The sequence below is a fragment of the Pelobates fuscus genome, chromosome 1 (genome assembly GCF_036172605.1).
Source record: "Pelobates fuscus isolate aPelFus1 chromosome 1, aPelFus1.pri, whole genome shotgun sequence".
NCBI classification, from domain to species: Eukaryota; Metazoa; Chordata; class Amphibia; order Anura; family Pelobatidae; genus Pelobates; species Pelobates fuscus.
In genome coordinates, this window is record NC_086317.1 from 448,719,635 (window position 1) to 448,745,984 (window position 26,350).

The following is a 26,350-nucleotide window of genomic DNA, read 5'->3' on the forward strand; positions in this document are numbered from 1 at the left end:
CGTTTTAGAGGTTTGTAGAGAAAGTATATAGTGATCATGATTTTTAGCAATATCCAATATTTTTAAGGTGCTCTCAAACAAACATAAAATGCTATATAAAATTTGTGGGAATATCAAATAGTCGTGTACAGTAAATCAGAGAGGGCTCAGAATATCGAACCATTGATTGGTAACCTGGATGAAGTAGGGGGTCTATCTGTTTTATTAAATATGCGGTAATATGCTTTTAATGGGATAGGACGTTAGGAAAGGTGTGTGATTGGGATAAGTGGTTGTGGCTGTATTTACCTTATCCTGGGACCGACCTGGCTCCTAAGCTTAAGTCGCGTGTGGCTGGATCGCTCCTGCCTCCACACGAGCCGCATGCGGCTTGATCTCCTCTTCTGACTTAGCAGCGTGGACTGACCGCAGTGATCGGTCACGTGGCCCGCCTGGCACTAGGAGCACAGCACGAGTCACGAGCTCGCTCTAAAAGGGGCAGTGGGAGCCAAAAGTTGAATCAGGCTCCCATTGGCCCACGTCATTCCAGCACCCCCACACACAAACGTTTTGGGGGCGTAGGCATGACGTGGGCCAATCACTGGTGTTACAGTAGTGTACATTACAAAAAAACTAGAAATTTGACTGTGAAATAATAGCAGTCAGTTTCCTTCACATGTGTGCGTTTCAGGGCCTGCCAGGGCACAGTGTCACACCAGTGCAACTCATATCTGGTGTAACAGTAGTGTACATTTAAAAAAAAAATACAGGGGGCTTGTTGTCACCTTTCGGGGACCCTTGGTGTTGTACATGGCTGGGTGGAGGAAGAGACCTTCAATGACATCAGTGAGGACAAGGAACGGGACATGGCTAGCTTGGTATCCAACCTTGTGCAAATGGGGAGTTTGCGGTTGTGCAAATGGACTGTTTGCAGTTGTTTGCGGTGCGTTAAACGGGGAGTTTGGTCTGTCACTGTGAAGCGGGCATAACCCTTACACTACCTGATCGATACAACATCATACCTGATGTTTTAAAGCACGTTATTCCAAACAATTTAGGAATGTTAGGTTATTTATGCCCTTTATGGATTAAAACCAAACTCTGCATCAACTATGTAATTTTCCATGGGAGTTTTGCCATGGAACCCCCTCCGGCATGCCACAGTCCAGGTGTTAGTCCCCTTGAAACAACTTTTCCATCACTATTGTGGCCAGAAAGAGTCCCTGTGTGTTTTAAAATTCGCCTGCCCATTGAAGTCTATGGCGGAATTTGTGGTGTTCACTGTTCGCGAACCGAAAATTGTCCACTTTTTTATGGTTTGGAAAGTTACAGTCAAATATAAGATGTGCCCAGTTCAGTTTTTACACATTGAAATTTGCCATATTGGTTATGTTGTCTCTGAGACCATATGGCAGCCCAAAAATTAGATTTACTCTAAGTGCATGGGCCACCCAATGGAACCCTTCAACATGTCGGCCTAGGTGCAGCGGCCCAGCTGCCCTGCATCAATTACCAAGTAAGGGAGCAATCTGCTAAATAGCACCCTAATTTGTTATCTTTAAACATGGCAATTCCATGTACGGGTACCCATTTGGAGAGTTATCCGCTAAAATGCTGAAAGAGCAAAAGTAAGAAAAGTCATTTTCTTAATTTTATTATTTCAGTTGTTTAGTATATATTATTAACTACACAATTTGTCATCTTTATCAAAACAAATGGATCTAAAATGAATTTCAGTTTCCGTCGATTTAGAATTTCAGCTGCAATAAAGTATATGCTGGATGGTGCTACCAAATGCCAAGATGGATCACAGGCCAACACTCCAGTAGGGGTGATTTTAACAACTAGAACTGGGCGCTCCTGCTATTAAAATCTCAAGTGGAGAACCGTTTGCGATATAGAATATACTTATCCACTTATTACGTGGAAGCTCTATTACCCCAGCTATGAATATTGAAATCTTTGAAGCAACCTTTAAGAAATCTTAAACGGTAAAACAAAAATAACAATGTATTTAATATAAACACTCTTGTACTCAAAGGGTTATAAATCTTAACAATCAAAACAATATAAAGTTTTTCCTGCAAAATATTTTTTTTTTTATTAAAGTCTTTAATATTTTTAAAAACAACGCATCCTTTGTTTTATTAATCCCCATCTATAGGAAGCAGTCTACGTATTTTAACTACACCGAACAAGGTTATTCTTTGTCTTGTACAGATCACATACAACTGCAGAGGTAAATGCAGCATTTCTTTTCTCCTCAGGGAACTGAATCAATATGCATGAAGGCATAAGGTTGTACATGGTGCAGCCATTAAAATATTAACCTAAGACTACGATCAAGATTATGGCTTGCAGCGATTGTAGAAGTGGCTATGTTTTTAAAATGGAAAGTGGGAAAAAATAATTTATTTCTTCAGATTTGTAGCCATAATGCTTAAGTCAACTAAAGCTGAAAATTGATTTTCAATTCAGATTGGACTGCTTTCTCAGTGTTGTGTCACTGCTGACTGCACAGAAAGATATTCAGCACTGCGGTATGAGGTTATGCACCATTGCTGCACAAAAGGAAATGTCTGTGAGGCACAAGAATAATACAGCAACATCCTCTTAAATGCATAGTTATTATATTCAGGCTTGGCTTATATTAGAGACTGCATTTAAAAACTGTGCAGCATTTCATTTCCTTTCAAAGCACAACACATCAACCATTTAAAAAAAAAAGTGCTATTTTTCCTGTTTTGTAAATATTTATGTTTGTGCATAGATTTGGTTGTGCATATATTTTTAAATGTCTATCTATCCATCTGTCTATCTATCTATCTATCTATCTGTGATACATGTATGTATCATGAAAAAATAATGTCATTGAAGGATTGTGGAGACAAGAAAATAGATGTGTAAATTTCCACAAACACAAGCTTCATCATGCTGTACTTCTTCTGCTATATTAATATTTATATATTTTATTATTCATTTTTAACCCCTTAACTCCTTAAGGGGTTCCTAGTACTTACCCTATCGACGGCGTCCCCCCGCCGGTGATCGGCGTTGCTCCCGGGCTGGGGGGACTGCGTGACAGCCCAGACAGTACCCCCTCTGTAAATTAGGCCCCCGTGGGCCATGTGATCGCTCCGGCACTCTACCATTAGTAGTTTAAATTAAATGGACCTTAAATGTGTTGTATAAAGCAATCAACATTTCGACCCAAGACATCTTGATAAAGGCCTTTTGGGTCGAAACGTTGATCGCTTTATACAACACAAATTTACTTTGAAAACCCTGTGAGTGCTCTCTTCATTCATATCTCCATATTTCCACACTATGCAGCACAGAGGTCCATTTAATTTAAACTACTAAAGGTAGAGTGCCAGATCTCCTTGTTTATATGTGTGTGTGTGTGTGTATATATATATATATATATATATATATATATATATATATATATATATATATATATATATCCAAATAGGTTATGGTGGGGAAAATTGTGTTTGAAAACCCCTTCCACCCCTTCCAATGTTAAACAAAAATCTGCACACCAGTCAAGCCATAAGACTTGCTTTTCCCACAGAAATCCCAAATCTGCAGTGATGTTACAACCGCAAAGGATTCTGGGCGTCATATGCAAATTAGTTTAACAACACATTTTTGCCTCATTCCATTTTAAACATGGATTCCTTTTAATCTGTGTTTGCAGTGTACAACTGCTTGGAACACAATTTAGGAAAAGATGCAGAACCAGTGAACCACTCAGGGACAGCTGTTTCGTTGTTTGCGGTTGTAACATCACTGCAGATTTGGGATTTCTGTGGGAAAAGCAAGTCTGACTGGTGTGCAGATTTTTGTTTAACATTGTGTTAACTATATAAATATATAAATATATAAATAAATAATGTTATTCTAACTGTATTTTGATATTAATATATATATTTATATCAAAATAAGAATGAATTATATGTATATATAAATAAATAAAAATAATATGAAATATACATGTCCATATCTATATATAAGTACATAAATAATTTCATAAATATACATGTAGACTTCAAATATATATATATTTAATTTCTATGTGCATATTTATGTAATATTTTTACATAATTAAGTAATTTTATTGATAGCAATTTGAGGGACCTGCCTGACAACCCAGGCCGAAAGTCCAGAGAATTTAATTTGCTAGCACTATATTTAACCCTGTAACTTTCCATGACACCCTGAAACCCATACATGGAGGATACTGTTTTACTCTGGAGACTTTTCTGAATACAAATATTAGTGTTTCAAAACAGTGAAACATATCACAGCGATGATATTGTCAGTGAAAGTGAAGTTTTTTGCATTTTTCACACACAGATGGCACTTACACTGATGATATCATTGTTGTGATGCATTTTACTGTTTTGAAACACTAATATTTGTGTTCAGCAAAGTCTCTTGAGTATAACAGTATCCCCCATGTACAGGTTTCATGGTGTTTTTGAAAATTACAGGGTCAAATATAAGGCTTGATTTTCCATTTTTTCACATTGAAATTTGCCGGATTGGTTATGTTGCCTTTGAGAGCGTGTGGTAGCCCAGGAATGAGAATTACCCCCATGATGGCATACCATTTGCAAAAGAAGACAACCCAAGGTATTGCAAATGTGGCATGTTCAGTCTTTTAGTAGCCACTTAGTCACAAATAGTGATGTTCCGAACGGTTCGCTGGCGAATAGTTCCCGGCGACCATAGCATGTTCGCGTCCGCCACCGCGGGCGAACACATGCGATGTTCGGTCCACCCCCTATTCTTTATCATTGACTAAACTTTGACCGTGTACCTCACAGTCAGCAGACACATTCCAGCCAATCAGCAGCACACCCTCCCTAGCAGACCCTCCCACCTACTGGACAGCATCCATTTTAGATTCATTCGGAAGCTGCAACCATTTTATTTTTTCAGTGCATATAAATGTCACAAGCAGATATTCCCCCCAGATACTCTGTATTACTGCAGATACTCCCCCCCAGACACTCTGTGTTACTGCAGATACTCCCTCCAGACACTCTGTGTTACTGCAGATACTCCCTCCAGACACTCTGTGTTACTGCAGACACTCCCTCCAGACACCCTGTGTTATAGCAGATACTCCCTCCAGACACCCTGTGTTACTGCAGATACTCCCTCCAAACACTCTGTGTTACTGCAGATACTCCCTCCAGACACTCTGTGTTACTGCAGATACTCCCTCCAGACACTGTGTGTTACTGCAGATACTCCCTCCAGACACTCCGTGTTACTGCAGATACTCCCTCCAGACACCCTTGTTAATGCAGATACTCCGTCCAGACACTCAGTGTTACTTCAGATACTCCCTCCAGACACGGTAATACTGCAGATACTCCGCCCAGACACTGACACAGAGCAGTCTACATAGGGTCACTTGGCAGATATGGATTGACACCTATCCTAAGGATCCCTGATACACACTGACACAGAGCAGAATAGGGACTGTTCCCCCTACATAGGGTCACTTGGCAGATACGGATTGACACCTATCCTAAGGATCCCTGATACACACTGACACAGAGCAGAATAGGGACTGTTCCCCTAACATAGGGTCACTTGGCAGATATGGATTGACACCTATCCTAAGGATCCCTGATACACACTAACACAGAGCAGAATAGGGACTGTTCCTCCTACATAGGGTCACTTGGCAGATATGGATTGACACCTATCCTAAGGATCCCTAATACACACTGACACAGAGCAGAATAGGAACTGTTCCCCCTACATAGGGTCACTTGGCAGATATGGGTTGACACCTATCCTAAGGATCTCTGATACACACTGACACCGAGCAGAATAGAGACTGTTCCTCCTACATAGGGTCACTTGGCAGATATGGATTGACACCTATCCTAAGGATCCCTGATACACACTGACACAGAGCAGAATAGGGACTGTTCCCCCTACATAGGGTCACTTGGCAGATATGGATTGACACGTGTCCTCAGGGACCCTGATACACACTGACACAGAGCAGAATAGGGACTGTTCCTCCTACATAGGGTCACTTGGCAGATATGGATTGACACCTATCCTAAGGATCCTTTATACACACTGACACAGAGCAGAATAGGGACTGTTCCCCCTACATAGGGTAACTTGGCAGGTATGGATTGACACCTGTCCTCAGAGACCATGATACACACTGACACAGAGCAGAATAGAGACTGTTCCCCCTACATAGGGTCACTTGGCAGATATGGATTGACACCTATCCTAAGGATCCCTGATACACACTGACACAGAGCAGAATAGAGACTGTTCCCTCTACATAGGGTCACTTGGCAGATATGGATTGACACCTATCCTAAGGATCCCTGATACACACTGACACAGAGCAGAATACGGACTGTTCCCACTACATAGGGTCACTTGGCAGATATGGATTGACACCTATTCTAAGGATCCCTGAAACACACTGACACAGAGCAGAAAAGAGACTGTTCCCCCTACATAGGGTCACTTGGCAGATATGGCGTGGTCGTGGGAGGAGGAGGATGACTTTCACCTCTTCCCCTGTTAGATTCCCGTTGTGCTGTGACATCACCCTTATACGCTGTGTAAAGCATACTTTTTAATTTATTTTGCAAAGCTGCATCCTTTCCGACTTGTAATTCGGTAACATTTCCACCACTGTTGGCTTATACCGGGGGTCTATTAGCGTGGACACCCAGTACAGGTCGTTCTCCTTCAGCCTTTTTATACGAGGGTCCCTCAACAGGCACGACAGCATGAAAGACCCCATTTGCACCAGGTTGGATGCCGAGCTACTCATTTCCCGTTTCTCCTCCTCACACAGAGCAGAATAGGGACTGTTCCCCCTACATAGGGTCACTTGGCAGGTATGGATTGACACCTGTCCTCAGAGACCATGATACACACTGACACAGAGCAGAATAGAGACTGTCCCCCCTACATAGGGACACTTGGCAGATATGGATTGACACCTATCCTCAGGGAACCTGATACACACTGACACAGAGCTGAATAGGGACTGTTCCTCCTACATAGGGCCACTTGGCAGATATGGATTGACACCTATCCTAAGGATCCCTGATACACACTGACAAAGAGCAGAATAGAGACTGTTACCCCTACATAGGGTCACTTAGCAGGTATGGATTGACACCTGTCCTCAGAGACCATGATACACACTGACACAGAGCAGAATAGAGACTGTCCCCCCTACATAGGGACACTTGGCAGATATGGATTGACACCTATCCTGAGGATCATTGATACACACTGACATAGAGCAGAATAGAGACTGTTCCCCCTACATAGGGTCACTTGGCAGATATGGATTGACACCTATCCTCAGGGAACCTGATACACACTGACACAGAGCTGAATAGGGACTGTTCCTCCTACATAGGGCCACTTGGCAGATATGGATTGACACCTATCCTAAGGATCCCTGATACACACTGACAAAGAGCAGAATAGAGACTGTTACCCCTACATAGGGTCACTTAGCAGGTATGGATTGACACCTGTCCTCAGAGACCATGATACACACTGACACAGAGCAGAATAGAGACTGTTCCCCCTACATAGGGTCACTTGGCAGATATGGATTGACACCTATCCTAAGGATCCCTGATACACACTGACACAGAGCAGAATAGAGACTGTTCCCCCTACATAGGGTCACTTGGCAGATATGGATTGACACCTATCCTAAGGATCCCTGATACACACTGTCACAGAGCAGAATACGGACTGTTCCCACTACATAGGGTCACTTGGCAGATATGGATTGACACCTATTCTAAGGATACCTGAAACACACTGACACAGAGCAGAAGAGAGACTGTTCCCCCTACATAGGGTCACTTGGCAGATATGGCGTGGTCGTGGGAGGAGGAGGATGACTTTCACCTCTTCCCCTGTTAGATTCCCGTTGTGCTGTGACATCACCCTTATACGCTGTGTAAAGCATACTTTAATTTATTTTGCAAAGCTGCATCCTTTCCGACTTGTAATTCGGTAACATTTCCACCACTGTCTGCTTATACCAGGGGTCTATTAGCGTGGACACCCAGTACAGGTCGTTCTCCTTCAGCCTTTTTATACGAGGGTCCCTCAACAGGCACGACAGCATGAAAGACCCCATTTGCACCAGGTTGGATGCCAAGCTACTCATTTCCCATTTATCCTCCTCACACAGAGCAGAATAGGGACTGTTCCCCCTACATAGGGTCACTTGGCAGGTATGGATTGACACCTGTCCTCAGAGACCATGATACACACTGACACAAAGCAGAATAGAGACTGTCCCCCCTACATAGAGACACTTGGCAGATATGGATTGACACCTATCCTGAGGATCATTGATACACACTGACACAGAGCAGAATAGGGACTGTTCCCCCTACATAGGGTCACTTGGCAGATATGGATTGACACCTATCCTAAGGATCCCTGATACACACTGACATAGAGCAGAAAAGAGACTGTTCCCCCTACATAGGGTCACTTGGCAGATATGGATTGACACCTATCCTCAGGGAACCTGATACACACTGACACAGAGCTGAATAGGGACTGTTCCTCCTACATAGGGTCACTTGGCAGATATGGATTGACACCTATTCTAAGGATCCCTGAAACACACTGACAAAAAGCAGAATAGAGACTGTTCCCCCTACATATGGTCACTTGGCAGATATGGATTGACACCTGTCCTCAGAGACCATGATAGACACTGAAACAGAGCAGAATAGAGACTGTTACCCCTACATAGGGTCACTTAGCAGGTATGGATTGACACCTGTCCTCAGAGACCATGATACACACTGACACAGAGCAGAATAGAGACTGTTCTCCCTACATAGGGACACTTGGCAGATATGGATTGACACCTATCCTGAGGATCCTTGATACACACTGACACAGAGCAGAATAGAGACTGTTCCCCCTACATAGGGTCACTTGGCAGATATGGATTGACACCTATCCTAAGGATCCCTGATACACACTGACATAGAGCAGAATAGAGACTGTTCCCCCTACATAGGGTCACTTGGCAGATATGGATTGACCCCTGTCCTCAGGGAACCTGATACACACTGACACAGAGCTGAATAGGGACTGTTCCTCCTACATAGGGTCACTTGGCAGATATGGATTGACACCTATCCTAAGGATCCCTGATACACACTGACAAAGAGCAGAATAGAGACTGTTCCCCCTACATATGGTCACTTGGCAGGTATGGATTGACACCTGTCCTCAGAGACCATGATAGACACTGACACAGAGCAGAATAGAGACTGTTACCCCTACATAGGGTCACTTGGCAGATATGGATTGACACCTGTCCTCAAAGCCCCTGATACACACTGACACAGAGCAGAATAGGGACTGTTCCCCCTACATAGGGTCACTTGGCAGATATGGCGTGGTCGTGGGAGGAGGTGGATGACTTTGACCTCTTCCCCTGTTAGATTCCCGTTGTGCTGTGACATCACCCTTATACGCTGTGTAAAGCATACTTTTTAATTAATTTTGCAAATTCTGCATCCTTTTCGACTTGTAATTCGGTAACATTTCCGCCACTGTCTGCTTATACCGGGGGTCTAGTAGTGTGGACACCCAGTACAGGTCGTTCTCCTTCAGCCTTTTTATGCGAGGGTCCCTCAACAGGCACGACAGCATGAAAGACCCCATTTGCAAAAGGTTGGATGCTGAGCTACTCATTTCCCGTTCCTCCTCCACACACAGAGCAGAATAGGGACTGTTCCCCCTACATAGGGTCACTTGGCAGGTATGGATTGACACCTGTCCTCAGAGACCATGATACACACTGACACAGAGCAGAATAGGGACTGTTCCCCCTACATAGGGTCACTTGGCAGATATGGATTGACACCTATCCTAAGGATCCTTGATACACACTGACACAGAGCAGAATAGGGACTGTTACCTTTACATATGGTCACTTGGCAGGTATGGATTGACACCTGTCCTCAGAGACCATGATACACACTGACACAGAGCAGAATAGAGACTGTTCTCCCTACATAGGGTCACTTGGCAGATATGGATTGACACCTTTCCTAAGGATCCTTGATACACACTGACACAGAGCAGAATATGGACTGTTCCCCCTACATAGGGTCACTTGGCAGGTATGGATTGACACCTGTCCTCAGAGACCATGACACACACTGAAACAGAGCAGGATAGTGACTGTTCCCCCCATAGGGTCACTTGGCAGGTATGGATTGACACCTATCCTATGGATCCCTGATACAAACTGACACAGAGCAGAATAGGGATGTGGAATAGTACCTGGGGAGCTGGGGGGGTGTCGTTGATGTGGAGCAAGACGCAGCAGCAGAAGAGGACTCAGCCGAGGAGGTTATGGAAGAGGATGGAGTAGGAGGAGTAGAGGAGGCAGCAGCAGGCCTGCCTAAATGTCGTGGCGGTGTCACCAACTCCTCTGCAGAGCCACGCATTCCATGCTTAGCAGCCGTCAGCAGGTTTACCCAATGTGCAGTGTAGGTGATATACCTGCCCTGACCATGCTTTGCAGACCAGGTATGAGTGGTCAGATGGACCCTTTCCCCAACACTGTGTGCCAGACATGCCATTACTTCCTTTTGACAGTCGAGTACAGGTTGGGGATTGCCTTTTGTGCAAAGAAATTTTGGCCGGGTACCTTCCACTGCGGTGTCCCAATAGCTACACATTTTTTGAACGCCTCAGACTCCACTATGGTAAAAGCTGGCGGGCTAATAGTTCAGACAAGCCAGGTGTCAGACTCCGGGCAAGGGGGTGACTTTCTGACGCTTGCAGACAACTAACTGCTATTCAATCTATAACAGTGAAAAAAGTTTTTTGGTTTTAAATGCACGCTATTGTAACACCAGATATGAGTGGCAATGTGCACTGGCAGAGGTCTGCAGAGTACACGCTGTAGGCCTGACACCCGCTTGCAGACAACTAACTGCTATTCAATCTATAACAGTGAAAAAAGTTTTTGGGTTTTAAATGCACGCTATTGTGACACCAGATATGAGTGGCAATGTGCACTGTCAGAGGTCTGCAGAGTACACGCTGTAGGCCTGAAACACCCGCTTGAAGACAACTAACTGCTATTCAATCTATAACAGTGAAAAAAGTTTTTTGGTTTTAAATGCATGCTATTGTGACACCAGATATGAGTGGCAAAGTACACTTGCTGAGGTTGGCAGAGCACACGCTGAAGGCCTGACACCCGCTTTAAGGACACTGACTGCTATTAGCTGACACTGAAAAAAAAATTCTTTGTAAAAGCACGCTATACAGACACCAGATATGAGTGTCAAAGTACACTTGCTGAGGTTGGCAGAGCACACGCTGTAGGCCTGACACCCGCTTTAAGACACTGACTGCTATTAGCTTACACTGAAAAACTTTTTTCTTTGTAAAAGCACGCTATAGAGACACCAGATATGAGTGGCAAAGTACACTTGCTGAGGTTGGAAGAGCACACGCTGAAGGCCTGACACCCGCTTTAGGGACACTGACTGCTATTAGCTTACAGTGAAAAAAAAATTTATTTGTAAAGGCACGCTATAGAAACACCAGATGTGAGTGGCAAAGTACACTTGCTGAGGTTGGCAGAGCACACGCTGAAGGCCTGACATTCGCTTTAAGACACTGACTGCTATTAGCTTACACTGAAAAACATTTTTTCTTTGTAAAAGCACGCTATACAGACACCAGATATGAGTGGCAAAGTACACTTGCTGAGGTTGGCAGAGCACACGCTGAAGGCCTGACACCCAGACGCTTGCAGACAACTAACTGCTATTAGCTTACAGTGAAACACTTTTTTTGTTTTTAAAGGCACGCTATAGTCACTCCAGATATGAGTGGTGGCACTGGGCAAGTGGGCACAGTATCCACTGTGAGCCTGACACAGAAGCTGGCAGGCAGGCAACTGCAATTATATTACACAGAAAAAAAATAAAAAAATAAAAAAAAGAAGACTGATGTTCTAGCCCTAAAAAGGGCTTTTTGGGGTGCTGTTCTTACAGCAGAGATCAGATGAGTCCTTCAGGACTGTAGTGGACATTGAATACCCTAGCCTAGCTATCAATTTCCCTATCTAATGAGCAGCAGCTACACTTTCCCTCCTCTCACTAAGAATGCAGCTTCAGAATGAATCTAAAATGGATGCTGTACAGGAGGTGGGTGGGTCTGGAAGGGAGGGTCTGCTGCTGATTGGCTTGAATGTGTCTGCTGACTGTGAGGCACAGGGTCAAAGTTTGCTCAATTATGACGAATAGGGGGCGGATCGAACCGCGCATGTGTTCGCCCGCGGCGGCGAACGCGAACACGCTATGTTCGCCGGGTGTTGCTTCTAAGTGTGGTTGGAGATATTCTGGAGATAAACTGGAGGTAATCTGAGGTATTCAGGAGGATAAATAAAAAGTTAAGATTTGTTTGATTTAAATTATTCACCTCATTGGAATGGCAGACTTAGTTCAATGTAATAGTTGCTGTGCGTTTTTTTCACGTTCCACTTTTTGGAGGTTTGGTTGTTGTCTAATCTGTAGACAGTTCTCTATCTTGCGGCAGGAGATTGTATTTTTGAAGACTGAGATTTGTAAATTATCTGGTAAACAAACTCTACTGGTACTGCTGAAAAGCCACTGCCGCAGAGACATACTAGGAATGGCAGATGGATCACTGTAGGATCTGGTAGACTTAGAGTTGTGGATAAAAGGCATATTGCACAGTCTGTTGCTCTACATAATTCATTTTCTGTACTTTCAGAGTGTAATGGTGATATGGAGAAGGGCACTGAGGGTAGTGGTTTTGTGGAGAGAGGCATTGAGGCTAGTGGTGTTGTGGAGAGAGGCATTGAGGCTAGTGGTGTTGTGGAGAGAGGCACTGAGGCTAGTGGTGTTGTGGAGATAGGCATTGAGGCTAGTGGTGTTGTGGAGAGAGGCATTGAGGCTAGTGGTGTTGTGGAAAGAGGCTTGGAGACTATGGTGAGGCCTAATAGAAAGCAGTTGTTGTTAGGGGATTCCATCATAAGAGGTGTGGAGATGGACAATGGTGGTCTTGTGAGGTGTCTTCCCGGAGCTACTGCTCACAGAGACAGGAGATGTATCTGTAATATTGTTAAGCGAGCAAAGCAGGAAGGCGAATTGGATGTACTTGTCCATCTTGGGACAAATGACTTGGCTTGCAATGAGGTTTCAGAGGTTAAGGACGTTTTTAGTGTTTTTGCCAATGATATACGACAGGTTGCTTCCACACTGTCATTCTCTGAAGTTCTGCCTGTGCATAACACTCAGAACGGCAGGCAGATGCGTATTAGGGACTTTAACTTGTGGCTTAGTGAATGGTGTCGGAAACAAGGATTTGGCTTTATTTCTCATGGTAGCTCTGTTTGGAATGGAAATAAACTGTACAAAAAAGATGGTTTGCATCTTTCTCAAAAGGGAGCAAATGTTCTCAGTGAGCAGTTCAGAGGTTTTGCTAGGATGTATTTAAACTAGGAGGGGGCAAAAGGGTGATAAAACATCAATCCAATTGTCCCCCAAAACAAGGACAGAAGGTGCCTGTAGCAAGTGTGTTAAAAAATGATAAGCGTCATGTCTAGAAATGCTTGCAGTTTAGGGAATAAGATCCATGAACTTGTGGCAATAATGGCAACTGATAGTGTAGATTTAGTCGCTGTTACTGAGACATGGTATAATGATAAAAATGACTGGGACATAGCAATACCAGGGTACTCTTTATATAGAAAAGACAGGGAAGGCAGGAAAGGGGAGGGTGGCCCTGTATGTGAAGGATAGCATAAAATCTAGCCTAATAAAAGTTAGTGAGGCGAACATAGAGTCTGTTTGGGTTACATTAGAATTTGGTAATCACACAGTAACTCCTGTAGGTGTGATTTATAGGCCCCCAGGACAAATTGAAGAGTTAGATAATCTACTAGTTGAGGAAATAGCTAAAATGACAATGAAGGGGGAAGTTATCATCATGGGTGACTTTAATCTTCCTGATGTGAATTGGAAAACAAAAATAGCTGCTTGTGCCAGGAGCACACATATTCTAAACTCCCTACTGGGATTGTCTCTAAAACAAGTCGTTGAGGAGTCAACTCGTAAAGAAGCAATACTAGATTTAGTGTTAACAAATGGAGATTTGGTATCCGATATTACTGTAGGTGAAAGTTTAGGATCCAGTGATTATTAGTCAGTGTGGTTTAATATAAGAACAGTGACTGAGTCACACCACACAAAAACAAAAAAATAGAATATGTGTAAAGGAGTCATTATCAGACTGGAGCAATTTAAATGGAGTCCAAGAGAAATTGGATTATTTAAAAGTTGCACTACTGAAGGCAACAGAAAATTGCATTAGACTTGTAAGTAAAAGCAAAAAATTCAAGAAACCACTGTGGTACTCAGCAGATGTGGCCAAAATAGTAAAAAAACAAAAAAGTTAGCATTTAGTAATTTTAAAAAACACACACAGAAGAGAAAATAGCACAGTCAGTAAAAAAGGGGGACAAAACTTTTTTTAGATACATAAATGAGAAAAGAAAAGTAAAACAAGGATTAGTTTGATTAAAACCAAAAGAAGGAAGGTATGTAGAAGAGGATAAAGGTCTAGCTGACTGCCTCAATTACTATTTTTGTTTGGTATTTAGAGATGAAAATTAAGGAAAGGGACCTCAGTTAAGAAAAAGGATAAATGAGTCATTTATTACAGGTGAGTTTACAGAGGAAGAGGTTCTATTTCAACTCTCAAAAGTAAAGACAAATAAGTCAATGGGACCTGATGGAATACACCCAAAGCTATTAAAAGAGCTTAGTGGTGTACTAGCAAAACCATTAACAGATTTATTTAACCAATCATTGATAACAGGAGTAGTCCCCGAAGATTGGAAGTTGGTGAATGTTATGCCCATTCACAAGAAAGGTAATAGGGAGGAGTCGGGCAACTAAAGGCCAGTAAGCCTTACTTCAGTAGTGGGGAAAGTGATGGAAACCATGTTAAAGGAGAGGATTGTTGAACATCTAAAAACACATGGATTTCAAGATCAGAGACAACATGGATTTACTTCAGGGAGATCATGCCAAACTAATCTTATTGATTTTTTTGATTGGGTAACTAAAATTATAGATCAGGGTGGTGCAGTAGACATTGCTTACCTAGATTTCAGTAAGGCTTTTGACACTGTTGCACATAGAAGGCTTATCAATAAACTGCAATATTTAAGTTTGGATTCCAATATTGTTGAATGGGTAAGGCAGTGGCTGAGTGACAGGCAACAGAGGGTTGTAGTCAATGGAGTATATTCGAAGCTTGGGCTTGTCACCAGTGGGGTAACTCAGGGATCTGTACTTGGACCCATTCTCTTTAATATTTTTATTAGTGATATTGCAGAAGGTCTTGATGGTAAAGTATGTCTTTTTGCTGATGATACTAAGATATGTAACAGGGTGGATGTTCCAGGAGGGATAAACCAAATGGCAAATGATTAAGGTAAACTAGAAAATGGTCAGAGTTGTGGCAACTGACATTTAATGTGGATAAGTGCAAGATAATGCATCTTGGACGTAAAAACCCAAGGGCAAAGTTCAGAATATTTGATAGAGTCCTAACCTCAACATCTGAGGAAAGGGATTTAGGGGCGATTATTTCTGATGACTTAAAGGTAGGCAGACAATGTAATAGAGCAGCAGGAAATGCTAGCAGAATGCTTGGTTGTATAGGGAGAGGCATTAGCAGTAGAAAGAAGGAAGTGCTCATGCCATTGTACAGAACACTGGTGAGACCTCACTTGGAGTATTGTACGCAGTACTGGAGACCGTATCTTCAGAAGGATATTGATACCTTAGAGAGAGTTCAGAGAAGGGCTACTAAACTGGTTCATGGATTGCAGGATAAAACTTACCAGGAATGGTTAAAGGATCTTAACATGTATAGCTTAGAGGAAAGACGAGACAGGGGGGATATGATAGAAACATTTAAATACATAAAGGGAATCAACACAGTAAAGGAGGAGACTATATTTAAAAGAAGAAAAACTACCACAACAAGAGCACATAGTCTTAAATTAGAGGGACAAAGGTTTAAAAATAATATCAGGAAGTATTACTTTACTGAGAGGGTAGTGGATGCATGGAACAGCCTTTCGGCTGAAGTGGTAGAGGTTAACACAGTAAAGGAGTTTAAGCATGCGTGGGATAGGCATAAGGCTATCCTAACTATAAGATAAGGCCAGGGACTAATGAAAGTATTTAGAAAATTGGGCAGACTAGATGGGCCGAATGGTTCTTATCTGCCGTCACATTCTATGTTTCTATGTTTCTATGTTTCTAAATATATGGGTCAAATATTTTTACATTGGAAATGGCCAGGTTGGTTACGTTGCCTTTGAGAGCGTATGGTAGCCCAGGATTGATAATTACCCCATGATGGCAAACCATTTGCAAAAGAAGACAGCCCAAGGTATTGCAAATGGGGTATGTCCAGTCTTTATTAGTAGCCACTTAGTCACAAACACTGGCCAAAATTAGCGTTCAATTTAGTTTACTTTTTTCACACACAAACAAATATGGACGCTAACTTCAGCCAGTGTTTACGACTAGACGGCGACTAAAAAAGACTGAAAATACCCCATTTTGAATACCCTGGGTTGTCTACTTTAAAAAAATATATATGTACATGTGGGGTGTTATTCAGAGATTTTTGACAGATAATAGTGTTACAATGTCAGTATTGATAAACTTAATGTATGTTTTGAAACCGCAATATCCTACTAGGCCCTGGGGAGATAGCGCAGCTAAGCGGACAAGGGCACATGTAGGAGTGTGGGGATAGATGCATGGGATTGGTTGGGAAGAATCTGTGGGTGTGATTATGTTCTGTGTAAGACAGTGTGGGGGAGGTCTTACCTCAGTGCCACTTGGGATTCGGGCCAGCAAACAGCTTCCTGTCCTCCAGCTCCTGTTTGCCTGGGCCTGCAGGTTTACACAGCCTGATGGTTGAGGCTTCTGGCTTCCCTCAGGGCTGCTGCAGCATGGATGGTGGCCGGCACCTATGGGAGCAATTGGCAGGCATTACTGAAGGTATGGCTACCGGTGTGCCCCCCCCCCCCGCGGCCTACCTCCCCCTGGAGCACCCCCTGCGGTCTCCCCTGCTGCCTCCCGTGCGGTCCCTGCCCCTGGGGGCCGCACCAGCACTGGCAGGCATTCCCAACCGCCTGCCAGGCTCTTCCCTGATCCCACTCCTCGGGCCCGGTTGATGAGGTGGAGCCCGGGCCCGAGGCATCAACTGGACCGCGTGTCTGGGGCTCCAGACACGCGGCCTACCTCCAGTGCAGGTGATTTGCGGCCTTCTGCGGCCGCGCGCGTGGCACGGCCTTCTGCACGAGGCCTGCTACTGCCGCGCGGCCAGCCGCCTCCATTCCCGCACGGCCTGGTACTCCCAGGCCGGGGATGCGGCCTAGTACCGCGGAAGTACTGCCTAGTACGGCGGAAGCAGCAGGCCGCGCGGCCTATTACTATAAGGCCAGGGATGCGGCCTGCTACCGCCGCGCGGCCTCCTGGTGCGGCTGCCGCGCGGCCTACACGCTGGTCTCCCTCCACACCATCCGCCCCGGCCGCCTGTGCTGGATTGCGGTCCGGGGGCGGTGGGCGGCGGATACAGCCATCCGGGCGGCAGACGGCCGCCCGGCGACGGTCTAGGTCCCCCCGCGGCCCGCGGGGAGGTGTGGTGGTGAGTAGGCCCTTGCGGGCCGCGCGGGGTACATGGGTACCGCCGTTGGGAGTCCAGGGGGGGTCCCCTTGCCCGTCGGGAGCCTCCTCTGCCAGTGAGGAAGGCTCCCAGGGCTGTCTCACCTGTGTCGTCCCCCCCCCCCTCCCCCTTTCCCCTGTTGGCTCTGTCCGTTCTGTTTGGGGGGGCCCAGCTTGCCTTGGCTGGTCCCCCCTCCTCTTGCCCGGTGTCCTCTTCCCCTCTCTCTCTGGTGGTCCCCCCCCTGCTCTGATTTCCTCCCTTTCCCCTCCTGTTTCCCCCTTCCTGCTCTATCCCCCCCCCCTGACCCTCCCTGTCTGCCTTCCCTTTGTCCCCCCCCCCCTCTTCCTATCCTGCCCCCCCCCTTTTCCTATCCTGCCCCCCCCTCTTGCTAGCCTGCCCCCCCCCCCCAACCACCACCCCACCACCCCTGTGTAGGTCACTTACCTCGGCCATCTCCTCTGGGGCGTGGGCTCTCATCTTCTCTGCTGCTTCTTCTCAGGATACTGCTGCTGTTCATGGACTGTCCAGCAGGTGGCGCTTGGATCACAGCCGATGTCTTCTGTGGATGCTGGGACTGCTGATTCTTCGCCTCAGCCTTCTGTGAGCGCAGTGCCGGGCTTGGATCGCCAGGCTGCGACCGGTGAGTACGCTTCCCCCCTCCTTTTCGCGCTTCGCGTGCATACGTTGTTCCTTCCTTTATTCAGTCTGGTCCTCTTGCACACTCAAAAAAAAAAAAAAAAGAATGCACTGTAAATTGCCAACTGGAATAAATTATCAACAAAAAAAAAAAAAAAAGAGAAAAGTAAAGTGCATACGACCTAAGTGCTATGACTTATACATGAAGATTGATCGTTCACGAAAAAAAAAAAAAAGAAAAAGAAAACTGAAGAGAAATAAAAAACAAAACATATATAAAAGAACAGCAAAACAACAATTATAAAAAAAAAAAAAAAAAAAAAGAACGAAGCGGAAGTAAACAACTGAAATAGAATACAAGTACTTAGGTGCATGGCCGCCGCTTCCCCCTCCCCCTTGAATTTCAGTATGCATCATATGTTTCAGTGCGCTTTCCTGCGGCGTCCCGAGTTCGTATGACTCTGGGTGTTGCTGGGCTTATATGGCCCGCTTGGCTTGCGCGCAATGCTAGGGAGCAGATGGTGGGGAGGGGCTTTTATTGCAGGGACGTTCCCTCCTGCCACGGGGGTCCCTTGACTAAGGGGACATTAGGGGCTCCAGGAGGGTCGTGGGGAGCATGCTCTGGTCGGTTACACCCCATGGCACATGTTCAAATGCACCCTGTGTTCTGGTTTGCATGGTCGGGGAGAGGGCTCCCCGGGCATGCGCTGCGTGGTTCTGCGGTCAGGACACTTTCCGGACGTGTATCGTCCGTGGGAGGAGCTGGGTTGGTGGAGGTACGTTTTGCACTTTAGTTGGCGGTGCAACCCTTCTTGGCCTGGGGCCGGATGGGCTCCGGTCTCTGGTTTTGCTTAGGTCTCACCTGGTGCCTCAGCACGGTGCGTTTTTCGTCCTCTCTGCGATCTGTCGGGATGGGGACGTGGGTGCTCTCGGTGCTGGACCCCCAGTCCATGGGAGAGCTCCTTCGGGTGGTGTGGGTCCAGTTTCCCAAGACCGCTCGATTAGCTTACTTCTCAATCGTTATAGGTGCCCGTTTCCTTCCGGGGGCTGGGTTTGAGTTGGTGGCTCGGCGCAGCGGTATGCGTGGGTGGGGCTGCGGGGCCTGGGGCATTGCTGACGAAGGCGGCGGTGGAATTGGTCTTCCGGCTGCTGCCGGCACGCCCGTCGAGTTGTTGTTTCTGGGCTGTGTTCTGATAGTCAGAATTGGGTGGCTATGTGCCTCCACGTAAGTTGCTCCCGATGTCGCTTATGTGGGGCCGTCAGTGTCGCATGTACGCACTCTGCTGTTGCAGTGGTTTTCTTGGGATAGTGTTTTGGAGTTTCTGAGTTCCATGGCCAAGGCCTTATTCGTGGGTCGGGATGTGTGCTCTTGTCTCCTGGATAGTGGGATCAATTCCTGTGAGGGAAACGCCGGTGCCCCTGGCTGCGGTTTGGGGCATCAGGCAGGAGGCGTCGGGGGCTTGGAGGGGCGTTGTGGGTTTCGGCTGCGCTACCCGTGGGCTCTCCGGGGTACGCTGGGTTTTGCCTGTTGGGGTTGCCCTTGGGACTGTATGGGGTTCCTGCTGGGCCTCCTCTAATGCTGGCTTGTGCAATCTGGCCCCCTGTGTCCTTTTCTGCTGGCTTCCAACTGTTTCGCCGCAGCAGCAGGTTTTGGGCCATTTGGGCTCTCGGGAGTGTGCTGCCTCTTGCCAATACGCTGGCTCTGGCGGACGCTGGTGTTCTTGGAGGTCCCCCTTTCTGGTGGCATGGTAGGCATGTGGTACCCAGCTCACGAACAAGGGGGTGGGTTTTCCCTGGGGACCATCGTGGGGTGATGCTGGCTGTCTTTCACATGTTGCAGTACCCTATACCCCGGAGGTACTCTGGTACTCTGGCTCGGTGCTGTTTGAGGCTAGGGGAGGCTGGTCAGGGTTTGTCCGGTGGTTAACGATATGATGGCCGATGCTCTGTCTTGTTCATTATGGAGCGTACTCGGGTGGAGGTGTCACGGGTTCGATTTGTATGGCAGTGGAGGTGTGGTCAGTTGGTCCAGCGGTCTGCTGAAGCTGGTCTGTAGGCAATCTCTGGGGCGGCGTGGGGCCCGCTCCAGTAAGGTTGGAGGGTTCGGGACGGATGGGTACGTTTCTTTTTTGGGTTCCGGGATTTGACTGCTCATATACATGTTTGGTTCCGTTGAGTAAGCGTTGGAATGGACTTCCTTCAGGTTTCGCAGCTCGATGGCTGTTGTCATTGGGAAGGGTAAGTTGGTTGAGGTTGGCTGTTTCATCGATAGAATCTGTGCAATTCTTGGATGTTGCAGGGTTGACTTTCTGCATCCTCCTGGGGTAGGTGGGATGCACGGGGTTATGGTTGGGCTCCTACCAAGCTGTGGAAGTCTCTACCTACCTCTATTGAAGTCTCATTCCATTTTTGGTCCGCTTGGAGTTCCAGTGGAGAGTGGAGACGTCCAGCCGCCCAAGCTTATCCGGGCAGGCACATGTTCTGGTGATTTATTCACTGTGATATTGTGAGTGCAATCTTGTTTCAGCGCATTATCTTTTCTTTTGCGGTATTACACTAGGTAATTTATTTATTTAATTTTTTTTTCTGTTCCTGTTTTCGATTATGTACAGCCGTATCTCATTCCCCTCTGTGTCTATGTATATGTTGTAAAAGGTCGGGAACTGGGCCACGACCTTGAGAGGCTGTTGTAACTACACCAGATAAGTGTGGGTATATCTAGATGCCATTGTCACTAATTTGGAGGTATCATATGTAGATATACTGTTTGTATTTTGTCCTGGCAAGCTGTAATGGGTTTCCAGGATGGTCTGTATTATACCGTTCCGATCGGGGGCGGTGCAGGGTTCCGTCATTTGCCTGTTTTCGTTGGGAGTACTGTTCCGTCCCTGGGATTGTTCGGCCTCCTCCCCGGTTTGTTTCTCGGAGATGGGTTTTTTCACCCCCGCGTCCATCTAGTCGGGGTGTTCCTCTTGGGGGCTCGACTTCCTGGATAGGGATGGTGGGGAATTCAAAGGGCATTTATTTTGGTTGGGGGCGGCTACAGACACCGCCAGGCTGGGCGTGCCTGCGCCGATGGTTCAGAGGGCTCGAATGGCTCCGGCTACGTGAAGGGGGTGTGGCTCCTCCTCATACGGGGTCAGCTGCCCCGCCTCATGGGGTCCAGGGGTTTTGTCATCCCTGGGTGGAATGACGTGGGTCGGTGGTGGTTTAGGACTTGGGTGCTCTTCGATCGGGACATGTTATGCATTCTGTTTCTTCCCTGAGGTTCCCAGGGGCTAGGCTGCGCCTATCGCCCTTTCCTGTTGGCAGTGCACTCCGCAATGTGAGTGCCCTGGTGCGCTGCCGTCGGTCATCAGAATGGATGGGTTTCTAGGTTTGTCATGGCCATAACAAAAATGACTACACGTATAACAGACAAAATGAATAACTAATACATGAACACTTCCAGTTCGCCTTTTGGGTTTGGCCAAAGGTGGCCTGGGTATCTTGAAAGGAGGGGTGCGCTTGCTGGAGGTCGGACTTGACCTCTGTTACTCTAGCGCTGCGTGAAGTGGTGGAACAGGCCATGGCTGGTTGTGGTGGGGTCCCCCGCTGATTTAGGCGTAAAACAGCGGGGTTGTGGCGGGGGTATGTCCTTGCCAATTGAGTTTGAGGTTACGTTTAAGTAGATGGAATGAGATGAACAAGTTTTTTAAGGTCTCAAACCTCCCCTGCTCTAAAGGTTTAACTTTAGGTTGCCTGAGGTCTCGTGCCCATCGAGCGTGGATAAGGTCGGCTGATGGCAGGCATTGGAAGGATTTTTATGACGAGGGGGGAGGTGAGAGGGAGTGGTGATTAGGAACCACTCCATGTTTTTATTGGCAAGGACGGTTGGGTCACTGTATAACACTATGGGTGGAGTTATATATGTATATATGTTAATTTATGCTTATTTATGTCTAATGTTTTGGTTACAGAAAAGAAGAGATTTAATAAATAAAGTTATGGATGTGTTATGCAGTAATTTAGTTGTGATAATAAATGTTGTGGCCTGTTTCATCCATACTAAGTGGTCTGTCGTTATTGGGGGGTTTAATGGGGTTAGATTTTGTTCTAGGCTGCATCGCGATTCCCCACTACGTACATACAAGGCCCTGGGGAGATAGCGCAGCTAAGCGGACAAGGGCACATGTAGGAGTGTGGGGATAGATGCATGGGATTGGTTGGGAAGAATCTGTGGGTGTGATTATGTTCTGTGTAAGACAGTGTGGGGGAGGTCTTACCTCAGTGCCACTTGGGATTCGGGCCAGCAAACAGCTTCCCTCCCGCCCACCCTATACTGTATTTTGTCGCAGCTAGCCGGGGGTATGTCCTTGCCAATTGAGTTTGAGGTTACGTTTAAGTAGATGGAATGAGATGAACAAGTTTTTTAAGGTCTCAAACCTCCCCTGCTCTAAAGGTTTAACTTTAGGTTGCCTGAGGTCTCGTGCCCATCGAGCGTGGATAAGGTCGGCTGATGGCAGGCATTGGAAGGATTTTTATGACGAGGGGGGAGGTGAGAGGGAGTGGTGATTAGGAACCACTCCATGTTTTTATTGGCAAGGACGGTTGGGTCACTGTATAACACTATGGGTGGAGTTATATATGTATATATGTTAATTTATGCTTATTTATGTCTAATGTTTTGGTTACAGAAAAGAAGAGATTTAATAAATAAAGTTGTGGATGTGTTATGCAGTAATTTAGTTGTGATAATAAATGCTGTGGCCTGTTTCATCCATACTAAGTGGTCTGTCGTTATTGGGGGGTTTAATGGGGTTAGATTTTGTTCTAGGCTGCATCGCGATTCCCCACTACGTACATACATGTACCTATAGCCCTATAACTTGCAAAAAAAAGCAAAAAAGCATGTAAACACTGGGTATTTTAAAACTCAGGCCAAAATTTTTAATCTGTTTAGCAGTTTTTTTTATTTGCTTTTGTAGATGAGTAAAAGATTTTTCAAGTAAAACTAAAAAAAACATATCTTTTTTAATTTTTCATCATATTTTTTTTAAATTAAATTACATGAGATTATATAAATAATGGTATGTAAAGAAAGCCTTTTTTGTCCTGAAAAAAACAATATATAATTTGTATAGGAACAGTAAATGAGAGAGCGGAAAATTACAGCTAAACACAAACACCACAAAAGTGTTAACCCTTTAAGACCGGAGGGCGTACTATTACGCCCTATTTTAAGCTGCTCTAAACGCAGCCGGGCGTAATAGTACGCCCTCCAGTTTTTTGTTACTTACCCGGTCGCCGGCGATCCCACGCCGCAATCGCGGTTGGGGGGACTCCCAGGGAGCCCCCCGCGGCACGTCCTTAATCCTGCCCCCCCCCCCGCCATGTGAGAGTGAGGTCCTTGCGAGGACCTCACAATCACATGGCCGGGTTAGCTGGGTCAGGCATTGCCAGCAGAGGGACTGCCTGTAATGACAGTTAGTCTCCCTGCTGGCTGGAAATAAAATAATGTTAAAACAGTGTAAAAAATAATAATAATATACTTAGATCACATATATAAATTATATATATATGATCTAAGTACATATATACACATATACATACACACACACATACACTGTCTAGGTGTATTTTACTATTAATATATATATATATATATATATATATATATATATATAATTATAAATACAGTATTAATATCAAATTACACGTAGACTGATACTGATTAAATATATATATATATATATATATATATATATATATATATCTATATTTATTTATTTATATGTAATATAAAAAAATATGTAAATACATTAAAAAATTAAATAAAAAAAATATAGACGTGTGTTATTTCGTTCTAACTGTATTGTGATATTAATACACACACACACACACGTCATATTTTTACATAATTAGGTATCTTAATTAATTACAATTAGCGGGACCTGCCTGACAACCCATGCCGAAAGTAAAGGGAATTTAATTTGCTAGCACTATATTTAACCCTATAACTTTCCAAGACACCATAAAACCTCTACATGGGGGGGTACTGTTTTACTCGGGAGACTTCGCTGAACACAAATATTAGTGTTTCAAAACAGTAAAATGTATTACAACGATGATATCGCCAGTAAAATTAAAATATTTTTGCATTTTTCACGCACAAACAGCACTTACACGGACGATATTATTGCTGTGATCCTTTTTCATGTTTTGAAACACAAATATTTGTGTTCAGCGAAGTCTCCCGAGTACAACAGTATCCCTCATGTACAGGTTTTATGGTGTTTTCAAAAGTTACAGCGTCAAATATAAGGCTTGTGTTTCATTTTTTTCACATTAAAATTCGCCAGATTGCTTACGTTGCCTTTGTGACCCTATGGTAGCCCAAGAATGAAAATTACCCCTATGATGGCATACCATTTGCAATAGTAGACAACCCAAGGTATTGCAAATGGGGTATGTCCAGTCTTTTTAAGTAGCCACTTACAGGGCCGGACTGGCCCACCGGGATACCGGGAAATTTCCAGGTGGGCCGTCGGCACCTGGGGCCGGTGTGACCAGCGGCCGCATGGAGAGCTGTGCTGGCGGCCGCAGGGGAAGCTCTTCTTGCGTCCGCAGGGGGAGCAGGCTGTTCTGTCTCTGCTCTCCCTCCCTCGCGCGCTAGAAAGAGACCGGGGCCGTAATATGACGTCATATTCCGGCCCCGGCCTCATTTAGCTGCACGCGAGGGAGGGAGAGCAGAGACAGAACAGCCTGCTCCCCCTGCGGACGCAAGAAGAGCTTCCCATGCGGCCGCCAGCACAGCTATTCCCCCACCCATGCAGATGTAAGGCAAAAGAGTAGAACGATGTTCAGATACTTTGGTATTTGGTCTTCTGCCAAAAAAGGAATTGGGAGGAAGTTTTTTTTTTTTTTTTAAAGCAAGGGAAATAAGCGGCCTACCAAATCTCCTGTTCAATCAATAGGTGAAAACGATGATTGATGGCAAAGGGACAGCCAAGAGACAGATGGAAGAAAAAAAGGAGGAGCAATTAAAAAAATATATATATACTTCCAAGAAGAAGTCCAGATAGTTTTGATTTCAGTTATTGCCTGATTTTACCCTTGCCTGCCTGTGAGTGTCATTGAGTGTCAAGTGTAACTGTCCTAGCAAGGTAGGTACAGAGTAACCTAAACCTAATCAGTAAAACCAAGGTAAAACCTACCTTGCTGTGACAGTTTTACTTTGAGTAGAAGATAAATAGCCAAGGTCATTGAACCTAGTCTGAGACTGGGTATGTCACTTCTGTGCCTAGTCAGTCACTTTGATTTGGAAATAGATATATCCTGTTTAATGCATTAATACTAGTGTGATACTGATGGTTAGGTTACTGCTGTGCAGTGGCAGTGCAACTTATACTAAGCTTTATTCACTGATTTTGAGTTTGACAAGTCTTTTTTGTTAACTGTAGATGTAGAAAGAAAATAAATTTCTTGTGTTATTCAGTTAAAAACAAAAGTGTTATTTGTGACTTTTTTATATATATACTGATTGTTGTAAACATAATTTGATATCAAAACCACAAGGCATTTAATGCAAATTAACTTTTGTTACTACAGTAGTAAAATCAGATTGTGTCAGTATGTGTGTTTTTGGAAGTTGGCTTGCACAGTTCTCTACTTTCAAAGATTTGGGCTCCTAAAAAGACAGATTAATGCTGAAAATCGGATTATGAGTTCTAAAATATGGCACCAAACAGCCCCAAACTGAAACTGGTGGTGGATATTTATTCATAGTTTGATAACTGTTTTGCAATTTGTTTAGGCAGAATCATTGAAAAGCTAGGTTTTATATGGCTGTGTTAAAAAATCTCCAGGTTGATTATGTTGCTCTTCTTCTTTAAAGTTGTCAACTCACTATAAGTTATTGTTTAGAAAATGGTCTAGC